The sequence below is a fragment of the Ips typographus genome, linkage group LG12, assembly GCF_016097725.1.
Source record: "Ips typographus isolate SLU linkage group LG12, UJ_Ityp_2.0, whole genome shotgun sequence".
Classification (NCBI taxonomy): domain Eukaryota; kingdom Metazoa; phylum Arthropoda; class Insecta; order Coleoptera; family Curculionidae; genus Ips; species Ips typographus.
The window spans coordinates 145,431-160,293 of NC_138433.1; the positions used below are offsets into that span (position 1 = coordinate 145,431).

The following is a 14,863-nucleotide window of genomic DNA, read 5'->3' on the forward strand; positions in this document are numbered from 1 at the left end:
TCCATTTTTCCCCTGACTGTATTAAATTTTGTAGTGTTGTTTTATGTTATTGAATAGGAAATTTAATGAGGATTCCAAAAATGTGCTTAAAAATATGATTCGATCACTCCAAGTGGGTTTTACAGGCAATTTAGTCGTTAACGTTGCGCTTATGGGATTAAGCACTGTTTACCGTTCTTGGGTTGAAACTATATGTCGGTGGGCAGCTTTAAACTTTCCAAAAACCAATATATGGTAAGGATTGTGCATCAGTAAAGTAGGGTTTGCCCAAACTTGGTAAAGCCCAAACTGCAGTAAAACTGTTTAGGTTTAGTTGCCCTTACGAGTCGTACTACACACTATAAATACGCTGGAAGTATACTTTACCTTTGTAGGTAGGTAACTCGTGTCGTCTCTATGTATAGTTTTCAGTTCACTGTTCACAAATAGTCTGAAAGTAGGGTTAAAATTTCGTGTTTTTTTTTACCTCGACGATTGAAATTCGCGTCGTTGCCTTCCAATTTGTCGATTCCCGAATAATCCGACACTTCAATAAGCGGACGTATGCATGGGAAATGTCTCTTTTGCATTCGGAATCGCTCCTTTACGTGAGAACACCAAGTAGTTGAATTAAAAGTACACGGTTCGCTTGTACAACGTTTGTGACGCAAACTGACCTTTTCGTTGTAATGAAAGGCAATGAAAGCCATGAAAGGGGCTTTTAATTGTATAAACACTCGAATTAACATTGCCCGCCACTATACCAAGCACAACATACTAATTACATAACCTATTTTTAACTTGGACACTAATGACGTACTGACTGACAACTGTCAACGATGGCGGTGTTGCCGATGTTTTCCATTATCGTAACTCCAACAGTGTTCGTAGAATCGCAAAATGTTTTTTTAATCTCAGTGTGTCGTGTAAACAAGAGCTAAATAATGTAGCTGACCTTTTCGAGCACTAAAAGCCACGACATCAGCATACACGAGCAAGAAAAATATGGAGCGTTATCTCTTTAATACGCTCCCCGTAGCAAACTCTATAAGCCGCTCGTTTATTTCCGCAACGAAAACCCTTAAAAGTATTTTTTTTTTCTCATTTACAAGGGACTAAATAATGAAAGAGGACTATTTTGAATAAATAGTACGCTATAATTACCTGGAGTAGAACGAGGCGATTATACAACGTCGTTTCCTTCGCCAAAACGTCAATAAACTTAAAATGTCACGCAAACCCATTCAAAAATGACACACACGTTTGATTATTGGCTCCCTGAAGCTGTAAAGTGTGTACCAACAAACTGGGTCCTTTTTGGTGTATATTTATGGTTTGCTTAAGGTAATAAAGCTCACGTTAGTTCTCATTAAAACGTATTTAAGCAAATTGTGGCTGTTAAACTGGGTGTTTTCCCCATTCAACGGTGGGAATGAACGTTGTTTTCTCACTTTAACTTTAAAACAAGACAACTTTCCTTTCCTTTTTTTTAGTTATTAAAGAGGATATTCGTTCTAATTCCAACTTATTGGGAGTTGGGTGCGATATGGCGTTACCATTTCGCTACTCCAAAACGCTTTTATTTCCGCATTAACCCTGTTCCGAGGACGAAACTCCGAAAGGAGGGACGCAGTTGGGTTTTATCGTCGCACTAACCCAACGATTTCAGTAACGTGACGTTACCTTATGTCCAAATTGACAATTTGGTCAAATCGATATCTTTGAGCGGTTGTCTTCGAGCCAAAACTAAGGTAACACGATTTTGCCACTAGCTAGCGTAATCAGGATTGCCTGGTTTGCTTGACATCTAAAAGCGATTTGTCAAAAGTCAAAACGTGACTGTTCCACTGTTTTGTTTCAACCAGACATCTTTCAAAATGTTTTGCTAGTTAACACAGAGTATTCCCTTTTTCTGACGTTTAACAAACTTAATTTCTCACAGATGTGGTAAATCCAAAACCGACCCATTGGACAACCGTGTAACGGACAGAGACGCACAGATGATTGCATGCGCGTGATAAAGACGTGAACACAAATTTTTCAAGTAGGCCATAGTTTTGCGTCAGTGTTGCCAAACTGACTGATTGTAACATATTTAGTTCTTTAGTAGTGACTAAATACGGCTCGCTAAGCGAATACAGATTATCCGAATGAATGGAAATAAATCAGGAGTAGTCCAACAACAACAAAATTAATTTCAGTCGACGGTATTGGATAGTTGACGGCGTTTGGCAACGGCGCGCTGAAAATATGGCCTACTTGATAATTTTCTCGTTTACTCTGTCTTTGTCCCGCCCATGCACCCATCTAAGTTTCTCTGTCCGTTACCACACCTCTGTATATGCATAATTAAGGCTTAAATATTAAATAATACTCTCTAAACCATTGGTAAAAAATACGATTATTGGCAACCCTGGAAACATATTGTCTTCACTCAATTAGTTCCCCCAAAAAGCAATTTGTTTAATGGTTACGTTTATTCCCGTTTAAGAGGCAACCATATGATGCTCCTTCTGAATGGGATTAACACGAGCTGGTTGTAATCAAGGACGGTAAACAGTAAAACTGGTTTAAGTGAGTAAAGTTGTGATCTAAATTTTGAACACGGTTTGAAGGACTAAATTGCCTGTAAAACCCACTTGGAGTGACCGAATCACATTTTTAAGCACATTTTTGGAATCCTCATTAAATTTCCTATTCAATAACATAAAACAACACTACAAAATTTTAATACAGTCAGGGAAAAAATGGGTGTCAAAGTTTGAACTGCCAAAAACACAGTTTGAAAGGATAGTCAGGGAGAAAATCGCTTGTAAAACCCACTTGGAGTGAGAAAATGACTGTTTTAAGTACATTTTTGGAATCCTCATTAAATTTCCTATTCAATGACATAAAAAAATACTACGAAATTAGGTACAGTCAGAGAGAAAAAAGGTGTCAAAGTTTGAACTGCCAAAAACACAGTTTAAAAGGACAGTCAGGGACATAATCGCTTGTAAAACCCACTTAGAGTGAGAAAATGACTGTTTTAAGTACATTTTTGGAATCTTCATTAAATTTCCTATTTGATAACCTAAAAAAACACTACGAAATTTGGTACAGTCAGGGAGAAAAGTGGTGTCAAAGTTTGAACTGCCAAAAACACAGTTTGATAGGATAGTCAGGGACAAAATCGCTTGTAAAACCCACTTGGAGTGAGAAAATGACTGTTTTAAGTACATTTTTGGAATCCCTATTAAATTTCCTATCTGATAACATAAAAAAATACTACAAAATTTGGTACAGTCAGGGAGAAAAGCGATGTCAAAGTTTGAACTGCCAAAACACAGTTTGAAAGTATAGTCACGGAGAAAATCGCTTGTAAAACCCACTTGGAGTGAGAAAATGACTGTTTTAAGTACATTTTTGGAATCCTCATTAAATTTCCTATCTGATAACATAAAACAACAATACAAAATTTAATACAGTCAGGGAAAAAATGGGTGTCAAAGTTTGAACTGCTAGTAACATCGTTTGAATAAACAGTCGCGGACAAAATCGCTTGTAAAACCCACTTGGAGTGAGAAAATGACTGTTTTAAGTACATTTTTGGAATCCTCATTAAATTTCCTATCTGATAACCCAAAAAAACACTACGAAATTTGGTACAGTCAGGGAGAAAAGCGATGTCAAAGTTTGAACTGCCAAAACACAGTTTGAAAGTATAGTCACGGAGAAAATCGCTTGTAAAACCCACTGGGAGTGAGAAAATGACTGTTTTAAGTACATTTTTGGAATCCTCATTAAATTTCCTATTTGATAGCATAAAAAAATACTACAAAATTTGGTACAGTCAGGGAGAAAAGCGATGTCAAAGTTTGAACTGCCAAAACACAGTTTGAAAGTATAGTCACGGAGAAAATCGCTTGTAAAACCCACTGGGAGTGAGAAAATGACTGTTTTAAGTACATTTTTGGAATCCTCATTAAATTTCCTATCTGATAACCCAAAAAAACACTACGAAATTTGGTACAGTCAGGGAGAAAAGCGATGTCAAAGTTTGAACTGCCAAAACACAGTTTGAAAGTATAGTCACGGAGAAAATCGCTTGTAAAACCCACTTGGAGTAAGAAAATGACTGTTTTAAGTACATTTTTGGAATCCTCATTAAATTTCCTATCCAGTAACATAAAAAAATACTACAAAATTTGTACAGTCAGGGAGAAAAGCGATGTCAAAGTTTGAACTGCCAAAACACAGTTTGAAAGTATAGTCACGGAGAAAATCGCTTGTAAAACCCACTTGGAGTGAGAAAATGACTGTTTTAAGTACATTTTTGAAATCCTCATTAAATTTCCTATTCAATAACATAAATGAATACTACAAAAATTTTGTAGTATTTTTTGTAAATTTTGTATTTTTTTACAAGCGTACAAAAATACACGTTTTGTACAAAAATTCAAAGAAATTCGTATTCACAAAGAGATGATTATTGATTTAAATTGTGGGTCGAAAACGAGTCGGTCATCTTCGGATAGCTTTCGGGAGAATCGGTCACCTCTCTTTCTGTCAACTGTCTTGACGTCCTGGCTGTCGTCTGCCGACGAGATTAGCGGTGTTGCCAATGTGACCAAACCTTTTTCTACATCCTAACCCTATTTCCTATTTCTAACCTGCGTTTCTAACGGAAACAATTCTTTTCTGTTTTGCGATTCTGGCGAGTGTTAATTATTTTCCTTTTCTACGATTTTGTTGGTTAAATGTTTTATTTACGTTATCACCGCCATGTAATACGAGTTTTAGTTGTTTAACCCGAAGCAGATTTGGAGATTGGAATTAATTTGCATTCCGGAAAGCAAAACCACAGAAAACTATTTAAGATAATGGAGTCTTCGTGGCTCGTACACTTCGTGTGCCTTTACTGTTTTTGTTTGTTGCCGCTATTTTCCTCGCATTGTTTAGTAATGGAAATCAACTTGGTGCGATTACTTTAAATTATTATTTCAGGCCAAAACCGCGTTTGGACAGCGCTTACTAGATCAGTCTGAATCCCTATAGAGACGATCTTCTTAAAGGATTTAGATGGCTTGCATATCCACTTTGCAGACTAATATCAAATCGATTCGGCATCTCCGAGTATCGAGTTTCAAGGATTAATACCGTAAGGAATTTACCTAATTAGATCTCAAGCCGATTCACTAACACAATTAAATCTAAAATGATGTCTGGAACTCTTATATAGTTTCATGGCGCAACTGTCAAAGTTGTCGCAGCACTCTGCGGTGCTGTTGATTGGTCGAGAAAAACGTATGCAGAAAAACAAACAATTTTGGCAGTTCAAACTTTGACACCGCTTTTCTTCCTGACTGTACCAAATTTTGTAGTATTTTTTTATGTTAACGAATAGGAAATTTAATGAGGATTCCAAAAATGTACTTAAAACAGTCGTTTGGTCATTCCAAGTGGGTTTTACAAGCGATTTTGTCCGTGACTGTCCTTTCAAACTGTGTTTTTGGCAGTTCAAACTTTGACACCCATTTTTCCTCTGACTGTATTAAACTTTGTAGTGTTTTTTTACGTTATCAGATAGGAAATTTAATGAGGATTTCAAAAATGTACTTAAAACAGTCATTTTCTCACTCCAAGTGGGTTTTACAGACGATTTTGTCCTACTACTACCTAATATTGTCACGAATAACATAAGTTACACCATGTTCCGGTACCTAGTCTGGCCCCGGTCTCCCCCAGTGCACTGCCGAATCAGCGAGACCGGCAAATTGGGGTCATGAGACGAGTATTTAATCGGCGTCCCAAGCCATCGACGATGACCGAACTCTGGGGTCATCCCCAGAGGGAGGTCACGAGCGACAGTCCGAACTTCCTAGTGCCCGGACGGCTCGTTACCCTGTTGCAGTACCTAAAGTAAGTCCTTTGGGCGTGTCGGACATAGGGGCACCCTGCTCGTATCGAGCGGGTACCGCTTGGCGGCACTTCAGAAGGCCTTACGCCCATACCCCCACACCCACGCATCTACACACCCCCTCTTGGACAGTGTTCAATACTAAGAGTTATGCAGCGCCGAATAAAGAAGTCATGCTTGTACTACGTTTGTTGTTTCTGTTCCTGCGCTACCCCCTAAACGTGACATGGTGGAGGTGCCGCGTTTGATCTCGGACTACTGATCTTCATATCAGTAGTCACACCCCAGCTCTACCCCTGACGCTACGACCCTCCCAAAAAATGAAGATGTTGAAGATTTTGAAGGACCAGTTTACAGACTCGCATTTGCCCGAATCGAGTAGGGTAAAGTAAAGAGCGACCTGGAGGACGCCCTAAAGCAACAGAGTCTATGCAGTGCAGATGAGCACAATAATAAGTATAATTTATATTAATTTAGTAAAGGTAAAATTTAACTGAGTAATTGGGTATAGTAGAAATAAGTATATAATTTGCATAGTTGCAGTTTAGTAATAACATTGTCTCAATTTTCTAAGCCAGTGACCTAGGTTCCTTGCTGAGACAGCAAAATAGTGCAAGTATCGTGTGTTTATTTAAAACTAGGTCAAGTGCAAGTACTTGATATAGGATTCTTTGTTTATTAATTTAAAAAATATATATATATTGTTTATTTCAGTGGCCACCGGACGACCTTGTTGCGTCTATCAACGCATTGCCATATCATTTAAGGAAGTAAAGCAGCAAGTCTTGGAGAAGCTGACATCTTCAGATGGGTCCCGCCACGACGGTTCTACTTACACCCGTGTGCACCCAGAGTCTTTTAATAAGTCGAGCTGAAGAAGCATCTCCAAATGTGCTCACGTTAATTAAGAAGAAGTATACATGTCCAATGATAGGTGTGCTAAAGGAGCACGCAAAAGGACACAGTAGGAAGAAGTGAAGCTAAGCGATGAAGTTTGCCGCTTAGAGAATACAGTGCCAAGAGACGGCACTACGAGATGAAGCCTAGGTGAAGCGTTTCCACTTAGATGATGGTGCCCAAAGGAGTATACAATACAATGTGCAGTTGACGTAAATTTTGGCCAAAATGGAGAGCAAGAAGATAGACGCAACACTAGGTTGAAAGGTGACCCAAGGAAAGAATTAATTTTTTTGGCTGAAAACATTATCTAGGAATCTAGAAGTAGTTTTAAGAGAAAAGTGTTTATATTTTTGGAATAAAGTTTTTCCCATACCCTCTCTAGCAAATAAGCAACATCGGTTAATTTTAAAATTCATATGGAAAAAGGAAAGACGAGAAATTGATTTTGTAATATAGAATTTTAGTGTTCGGGGCGAACACTTGTTGGAAGGGGGAGATGTCACGAATAACATAAGTTACACCATGTTCCGGTACCTAGTCTGGCCCCGGTCTCCCCCAGTGCACTGCCGAATCAGCGAGACCGGCAAATTGGGGTCATGAGACGAGTATTTAATCGGCGTCCCAAGCCATCGACGATGACCGAACTCTGGGGTCATCCCCAGAGGGAGGTCACGAGCGACAGTCCGAACTTCCTAGTGCCCGGACGGCTCGTTACCCTGTTGCAGTACCTAAAGTAAGTCCTTTGGGCGTGTCGGACATAGGGGCACCCTGCTCGTATCGAGCGGGTACCGCTTGGCGGCACTTCAGAAGGCCTTACGCCCATACCCCCACACCCACGCATCTACACACCCCCTCTTGGACAGTGTTCAATACTAAGAGTTATGCAGCGCCGAATAAAGAAGTCATGCTTGTACTACGTTTGTTGTTTCTGTTCCTGCGCTACCCCCTAAACGTGACAATATAGTGTATGGTTGGTTGCCTAACAAACAAATGGCACTAAACAATTTTTAATTTTACTGGAAATCAAAGAGTGTAGGACGAGCCGTCAAAGGGACGTCGAACACATCGATATCGAACAAACACAGGATGAGTGTCGCCAGTTTCATTCCCCACTCCGAAATCCGGTCGTTTTTCGTCTGATTGACGGATGTTTGGCTCGAAAACGCATTCGAAAACAGTTTTTCTTCTCTCATTTGGCGCTCGATGATCGATACTGACTCGTTTTCTTGTCGTTTACAGTAATTCCATAACTCCACGGGGGGGAGTTGATCCAAAACAGGGTTAGCCGAGAGATCGATGCCTTTAAGACCGTAAATTGGATATGCAGATCTCTAATCTCTCAAGGAGATGCCTAATTTTGACTGCCAAACAAGTCATAGTTGATTGATTTGTTTCATAAATTTAGCAGTTTTTTTTGGTTTACATTCAATAGGTTCCCACTCTAAAATCCAGATTTCAAGCTGAATAGCCTCGATGACAAATCCCTTTGTGTGAGTGTGTTTTGTATAAGCGCCGTTGGCAGAATGGAATTGAAATTAGCTTTTTTACTGAAACAGGGAAAAAACGTAAGGTTGAATATTGCTTGCTACAAATCATCGCCCTAACGGTATTGGGGCCTTTAATTGAATTTAGTAACAAGCGAAATTCAACTTAAACAACACCCAGTGTGTATAAGTAGCCTTAAAAGATTATTGTCCCAATTCCGGATGTAGGAGGCTTAAAATGTTCCGGCTAATAGAATTTTAAGCTCCACTCTATCTTTTGTTCCCGTTTCCGGTGTCTATCTTAATTTATAGAGTTAATTTAATCTGTAAATTAGGCAAACTCCCTTAGGGAGTTTGCATTTCAGTTGAACGGGTGTAATGCCAAATATTTACTTTTACGGATTAGATTTCATGGTTTTTTTCCGGCCAGCAAACCAATAAGTTAATAGCAGCCGAATACTTGGAAATATATCGCCATTCAAGCAACTTTCGACATTTTTCCGATACACGATGAACGAAAAGTTTCTCGGGGAAAAATTGCTGACAACGAGATCTCAATAATGCAGCCAATTTTACACAAAAAACTTATTTTCACGAATTTTATGGCCTACACTGCACAATTTAAGTGTCAAGAAAGACAATATTTGCTCCACGCTGTAATGAAACTGCCTGGACCCGTTCAAATTGCATTTTTTTGAAGGTTAGGTAGTAACGGTTGTTTGTCCTCCACGGACTTGCTGTTAGACGACAGCCAACGTTGCCAGGTCTACCGTTTTTCCGTTTTTTGTATATAATCAACCATTTTTAATTACGTTATTGCTATTATGTTGGTTGTGAAACTTTTTATATACTTTTTCAGTTTATTGAATAGGAAATTTAATAAGGATTCTAAAAATGCCCTTAAAACACACAAATTATTCTCTAAAACCACGTGATATCTGTCACTATTGTCACAATTGTCAAAATTTTACTAGAATTTGCAAGAATTACATTTCAACACAGTTTTCGAAACAGGACGATTTTCTGAGATTAAACAGTTATTTTGACAATTGTCACTACATAGTCCGGCTAAATAGTCTTCTGAAATCACGTGACCACTGTCATTAACGTCAAAACTGTCAAACCATGCTCAAAAGTTGCAAAAAACAGGATTTTGAAACGTTTTCTTGCAGTTTTTGATATAAAACCTGTTTCTGAGATTTATGAATGTTATTTTGCCAATTGTCACGTGACCGTCTAAGTAAATAGTCTTCTGAAATCACGTGACAACTGTCATTAACGTTAAAACTGTCAAACCATTCTCAAAATATGCAAAAATCAGAATTTAAAAACGTTTTCTTGCTGTATTTGGTATAAAATGTGTTTTTGAGATTTATAACAGTTCTTTTGACAATTGTCACGTGACCGTCTAACTAAATAGTGTTCTACAGTCACGTGACAACTGTTATTAACGTCAAAACTGTCAAACCATGCTCAAAAGTTGCAAAAAACAGGATTTTGAAACGTTTTCTTGCAGTTTTTGGTAAAAAACGTGTTTTTGAGATTTATGACCGTTATTTTGACAATTGTCACGTGACCGTCTAACTAAATAGTGTTCTACAGTCACGTGACAACTGTTATTAACGTCAAAACTGTCAAACCATGCTCAAAAGTTGCAAAAAACAGGATTTTGAAACGTTTTCTTGCAGTTTTTGGTAAAAAACGTGTTTTTGAGATTTATGACCGTTATTTTGACAATTGTCACGTGACCGTCTAACTAAATAGTGTTCTACAGTCACGTGACAACTGTTATTAACGTCAAAACTGTCAAACCATGCTCAAAAGTTGCAAAAAACAGGATTTTGAAACGTTTTCTTGCAGTTTTTGATATAAAACCTGTTTCTGAGATTTATTAATGTTATTTTGCCAATTGTCACGTGACCGTCTAAGTAAATAGTCTTCTACAATCACGTGACAACTGTCATTAACGTTAAAACTGTCAAACCATTCTAAAAAGTTGCAAAAATCAGATTTTAAGAACGTTTTCTTGCTGTATTTGGTAAAAAACGTGTTTTTGAGATTTATGACCGTTATTTTGACAATTGTCACGTGACCGTCTAACTAAATAGTGTTCTACAGTCACGTGACAACTGTCATTAACGTCAAAACTGTCAAACCATGCTCAAAAATTGCAAAAATCAGGATTTTGAAACGTTTTCTTGCAGTTTTTGATATAAAACCTGTTTCTAAGATTTATGAATATTATTTTACCAATTGTCACGTGACCGTCCAAGTAAATAGTCTTATGAAATCACGTGACAACTGTCATTAACGTTAAAACTGTCAAACCATTCTAAAAAGTTGCAAAAATCAGGGTTTTGAAACGTTTTCTTGCAGTTTTTGATATAAAACCTGTTTCTGAGAATGATGAATGTTATTTTGCCAATTGTCACGTGACCGTCTAAGTAAATAGTCTTCTAAAATCACGTGACAACTGTCATTAACGTTAAAACTGTCAAACCATTCTAAAAAGTTGCAAAAATCAGATTTTAAAAACGTTTTCTTGCTGTATTTGGTAAAAAACGTGTTTTTGAGATTTATGACCGTTATTTTGACAATTGTCACGTGACCGTCTAGCTAAATAGTGTTCTACAGTCACGTGACAACTGTCATTAACGTCAAAACTGTCAAACCATGCTCAAAAATTGCAAAAATCAGGATTTAGAAATGTTTTCTTGCAGTTTTTGGTATAAAACGTGTTTTTGAGATTTATGACAGTTCTTTTAGCAATTTTCACGTGACCGTCTAACTAAATAGTGTTCTACAGTCACGTGACAACTGTCATTAACGTCAAAACTGTCAAACCATGCTCAAAAATTGCAAAAATCAGGATTTAGAAATGTTTTCTTGCAGTTTTTGGTATAAAACGTGTTTTTGAGATTTATGACAGTTCTTTTAGCAATTTTCACGTGACCGTCTAACTAAATAGTGTTCTACAATCACGTGACAACTGTCACTCACGTCAAAACTGTCAAACCATACTCAAAAGTTGCAAAAAACTGGATTTTGAAACGTTTTCTTCAGTTTTTGATGTAAAACGTGTTTCTGAGATTTATGACCGTTATTTTGACAATTGTCACGTGACCGTCTAACTAAATAATGTTTTACAATCACGTGACCAACTGTCACTAATGTCAAAAGTGTCAAACCATGCTCAAAAGTTGCAAAAATCAGGGTTTTGAAACGTTTTCTTGCAGTTTTTGATATAAAACCTGTTTCTGAGAATGATGAATGTTATTTTGCCAATTGTCACGTGACCGTCTAAGTAAATAGTCTTCTAAAATCACGTGACAACTGTCATTAACGTTAAAACTGTCAAATCATGCTCAAAAGTTGCAAAAATCAGGGTTTTGAAATGTTTTCTTGCAATTTTTGATATAAAACCTGTTTCTGAGAATGATGAATGTTATTTTGCCAATTGTCACGTGACCGTCTAACTAAATAGTCTTCTACAATCACGTGACAACTGTCATTAATGTTAAAATTGTCAAACCATACTCAAAAATTGCAAAAATCAGGGTTTACAAACGTTTTCTTGCAGTATTTGATATAAAACCTGTTTTTGAGATATATGAATGTTATTTTGCCAATTGTCACGTGACCGTCTAAGTAAATAGTCTTCTGAAATCACGTGACAACTGTCATTAACGTTAAAACTGTCAAACCATGCTCAAAAGTTGCAAAAATCAAGATTTTTGAAACTTTTTCTTGCAGTATTTGGTATGAAACGTGTTTCTGAGAATGATGAATGTTATTTTGCCAATTGTCACGTGACCGTCTAAGTAAATAGTCTTCTGAAATCACATGACCACTGTCATTAACGTCAAAACTGGCAAACCATGCTCTAAAATTGCAAAAATCTGGGTTTAGAAACGTTTTCTTGCAGTATTCGATATAACGAGTGTTTTTGAGATTTATGAATTTTGACAATGGTCACGTGACTGCCCAGCTAAATTATCCTTTAAAACCACGTGACATCTGTCACTAATGTCAAAACTTTATTAATAAAAAAAATGAAAAAACTGTATTTTTGAAGTACGGTTTTTGTAGCAAGATTAAAATTTTTGACGACTATTACAAGACACCCTGTATATAAATGAATGAATTTGTTTTGATCTACCGGTTGTTTGACCGATTATTCTACCGCCATTAAATATTTTGACTTGGCAACACTGGCGGCAGCACGTTCGTGGAGGACAAACAACTGGCAATGTTATTGTTTTCAGAGCAAGGCACTCTACACTTAACATTACGCATTACTTTACTCCCAAGAGGATTTAGGAAATTACACAATAAGTTGTATTATATAGAAACATAAATCATTAAGAAGAGGGATTAATAAAATATATTTTCCCCGTTCCGGATTATTCGATTTATTCAAACTAAAAGCTCGCAAAAATCGTTTTTCATCTCGTTGGTAAGGTAAAATCGCTAAAATTCAGCGAGAATGTTCGGAAATAACGTGCCAAATACGTTAAACACACTGTCGGAGACTAAATCCCCCCCTGAATAGCAACAAATGATCGTGCTAAAGCACTCTATCCCTTTTCCTAGTTATTTACTAGCTTTACAACTTTTAATGGCTTTCTTAGAGAGAACTTCTATTTTGTTGTCACCCCACGTAATTAAACTACCAACTCTCTGATGTTTTTAGCTAGAGTCTCTTCCATATTTATCCCTTAAAACCCGATATTGGTGGGGCAATTTACGAATTTTTCCCAAACTACTGCATATTGTCCTTTCTCATAAAACTATGCACGACAACTCGGAAACGGTCGTACTTGAAAGAGATTGCCCCTAAAAGATAAATTGAATGTTGGAAATGTCGCACGTTTACCAACCCAACAATGGTTAATGTTTGAACAAAACATATTGTGTGTGTTTAAAGCCCCTTTTTGGCGTTACAGACCTGACATGGGGACGTCTATGCCTTGTTTGAGTCTGGTAGTAAATTGTACACTAAGGGCCGGTACTTTCACCTCCGAATAAAATTATTCTTAGGATAGTTTCTTATAGAAATGACAGAATTAGAATAAAGTTATTCTAAACTGAAAGTACTGGGCCTAAGAGTGACAAACTGGAAAACTATTATCATTTTTAGTAATAATAATTATTAACAGGCAATTCCTTCACCTTTTGTCAAGATTTCACGCAATTTGGGAAATTAATTAACGAAAGCAATGAAGGCACCTCTTTAAGTCTTAAGTTGCGATAATTTTGGGGCTCGAAAACAAAAACCTTAAGATCGGTAAAAGCTTTGCCGTGTAAACGCGGTTAAGCTGATTAATCGAATTTTAGACTCATCTCCTTTTGTTGTTTCTTAATGTTGTTAAATCGATACTATACAGCCATATACTCTAGGCAATATATAAACTAGTCGCGATTAATTGAATTTAAGGCTTATTACAACCGGCTCGTGTTAATCCCATTCAGAAGGGGCATCATATGGTGCCTCTTAAACGGGAATAAACGTAACTATTAAACAAATTGCTTTATGGGGCAACTCATTGAGTGAAGACCAAGGACGGTAAACAGTAAAGGATTGCTCGATTGGCCAATTTTGTTGTATTTTTTTTATTTTATCAGAGAGGAAATTTAACGTCATTTTCTCACTCCAAGTGAGTTTTACAAGCGATTTTGTACCTGACTATCCTTTCAAACTGTGTTTTTGACAGTTCAAACTTTGACACCACTTTTCTTCCTGACTGTACCAAATTTCGTAGTGTTTTTTTGGGTTATCAGATAGGAAATTTAATGAGGATTCCAAAAATGTACTTAAAACAATCATTTTCTTACTCTAAGTGGGTTTTACAAGCGAATTTGTCCGCGACTGTTTATTCAAACGATGTTACTAGCAGTTCAAACTTTGACACCCATTTTTTCCCTGACTGTATTAAATTTTGTAGTGTTGTTTTATGTTATCAGATAGGAAATTTAATGAGGATTCCAAAAATGTACTTAAAACAGTCACTTTCTTACTACAAGTGGGTTTTACAAGCGATTTTGTCCCTGCCTGTCCTGTCAAACTGTGTTTTTGGCAGTTCAAACTTTGACACCGCTTTTCTTCCTGACTGTATTAAATTTTGTAGTGTTGTTTTATGTTATCAGATAAGAAATTTAATGAGGATTCCAAAAATGTACTTAAAACAGTCATTTTCTCACTCCAAGTGGGTTTTACAAGCGATTTTGTCCCTGGCTATCCTTTCAAACTGTATTTTTGGCAGTTCAAACTTTGACATCGCTTTTCTCCCTGACTGTACCAAATTTTGTAGTATTTTTTTAATGTTATCAGATAGGAAATTTAATAGGGATTCCAAAAATGTACTTAAAACAGTCATTTTCTCACTCCAAGTGGGTTTTACAAGCGATTTTGTCCCTGACTATCCTTTCAAACTATATTTTTGGCAGTTCAAACTTTGACATCGCTTTTCTCCCTGACTGTACCAAATTTTGTAGTATTTTTTTATGTTATCAGATAGGAAATTTAATAGGAATTTCAAAAATGTACTTAAAACAGTCATTTTCTCACTCTAAGTGGGTTCTACAAGCGATTTTGTCCCTG

General features: G+C 36.9%; 1 protein-coding gene across 5 annotated transcripts in view; it reads right to left on the reverse strand.

Annotated features, from left to right (window-relative positions):
* LOC145736270 (neural cell adhesion molecule 1-like) overlaps window positions 1-14,863 on the reverse strand; it is a 57,672-nt gene that overhangs the window by 26,540 nt on the left and 16,269 nt on the right. Inside the window, exon 1 of one of the 5 annotated variants that reach the window (XM_081990599.1) lies at window positions 367-772. The exons of the other annotated variants lie outside the window; for them this stretch is intronic. The gene's annotated coding sequence lies outside the window, so the exon portion shown is untranslated. Of the gene's footprint in view, window positions 1-366; window positions 773-14,863 lie in introns of those variants that run through there. 5 annotated transcript variants of the gene reach the window in all.